This window comes from Cebus imitator, unplaced genomic scaffold, assembly GCF_001604975.1.
Source record: "Cebus imitator isolate Cc_AM_T3 unplaced genomic scaffold, Cebus_imitator-1.0 Scaffold263, whole genome shotgun sequence".
Classification (NCBI taxonomy): Eukaryota; Metazoa; Chordata; class Mammalia; order Primates; family Cebidae; genus Cebus; species Cebus imitator.
This window is the reverse complement of record NW_016107578.1, coordinates 333,264-335,225: the sequence shown is the minus strand read 5'-3', so window position 1 is coordinate 335,225 and position 1,962 is coordinate 333,264.

The window sequence follows — 1,962 nt, the reverse complement described above, 5'->3', positions numbered from 1 at the left end:
AAAAAAAAAAAAAAAATCATGCCAATCCCAGCACTTTGGGAGGCTGAGGCTTGGGGATCACGAGGTCAAGAGATCGAGACCATCCTGGCCAAGATGGTGAAACCCCATCTCTACTAAAAACACAAAAATTAGCTGGATGTGGTGACATGCACCTGTAGTCCTAGCTACTTGGGATGCTGAGGCAGGAGAATGGCTTGAACCTGGGAGGCGGAGGTTACAGTGAGCCGAGATCGCGCCACTGCACTCCAGCCTGGAGACAAAGTGAGACTCCATCTCAAAAAAAAGAATGCTATCAATGAATCAATAAATTAATAAATTAATGAAAGAGAAAGGGGTCGGCTGAGCGCAGTGGCTTACACCTGTAATCCCAACATTTCGAGAGGCCAAGGCAGGGGAATCACAAGGTCAGCAGTTTGAGACCAGCCTGACCAACATGGCGATACCCCTGTTTCTACTAAAAATACAAGAATTAGCCAGGTGTAGTGATGCATGTCTGTAATCCCAGCTTCTCAGGAGGCTGAGGCAGGAGAATGGCTTGAACCTGGGAGGTGGAGGTTGCAGTGAGCCTGGATTTTGCCAATGCACTCCAGCCTGGGTGACACAGCAAGACTCTGTCTCAAAAAAAAAAAAAAGAGAGAGAGAGAGAGAAAAGGGTCAATTGTGCTTTAAGGGGACTGAAAGGAGAGGGGAAAAACGGAAAGTCAGGGAGGTGACTGCCCCTTTTGTGCTTTCTCCTTCTTGGACCACACCCTCATTCAAATCTTTCTCTTACTTCCTCCAGAGAGCTGAATAGAGCCCCGGGGCTGGCCACTAGAGGCCCCCCTCTCCATGGCTCACAGGGTCACTGCAATGTCGTCATGTAATTGCCTCTCACTGAGCCCCAGCTGTCCCTGAAACACCACTCTAAGCACTTTACATTGTTAAGTTCAGCTCACTCCCATACATCTTTATGAGTTAGATATATTTAAACATTTTTCCTGGCTGGGTGAGGTGGTTCATGCCTGTAATCCCAGCATTTTGGAAGGCCAAGACGGGCAGATCACCTGAGGTCAGGAATTTGAGACCAGCCTGGCCGACACGGTGGAACCCTGTCTCTACTAAAAATACAAAAATTAGCTGGGCATGGTGGTGTGCACCCGTAATCCCAGCTACTCAGGAGACTGAGGCAGGAAAATAGCTTGAACCCGAGAGGTGGTGGTTGCAGTGAGCTCAGATTGGGCTACTGCATTGGGCAACAAGATTGAAACTCCATCTCAAAATAAATAAATTGTCCCTGGCTCGGTACAGTGGCTCAAATCAGTAATCCCAGCACTTTGGGAAGCCGAGGAGGATAGCTTCAGCCCAGGAGTTCAAGACCAGCCTGAGCAACACAGGGAGACCCCGTCTCTAAAGAAAAATGTTTAAAATTAGCCAGGTGTGTAGGCCCAGCGCGGTGGCTCATGCCTATAATCCCAGCACTTTGGGAGGCTGAGGCAGGCTGATTATGAGGTCAGGAGAGCGAGACCATCCTGACTAACATGGTGAAATCCCATCTCTACTAAAAATACAAAAAATTAGCCAAGCATGATGGTACGTGCCTGTAACCCCAGCTACTTGGGAGGCTGAGGTAGGAGAATTGCTTGAACCCGGGAGGCGGAGGTTTCGGTGAGCCAAGATCATGCCATTTCACTCCAGCCTGGGCAACAAGAGCAAAACTCCATCTCAAAAAAAAAAAAAAAAAAAATTGGCCAGGTGTGGTAGCATGTGCCAGTATTCCTGGCTACTCAGGTGGCTGGGGCAGGAGACTTGCTTAAGCCTGGGCAGTTGAGACTGCAGTGAGCCGTGATTAGACTCTACTAAAGATACAAAAATTAGCACCAGCGTGGCGACTGGTGCCTGTAATCCCAGCTACTAGGGGGGCTGAGGCAGGAGAATTGCTTCAACCGGGAGGTGGAGGTTGTAGTGAGCTGAGATCGAGCCACT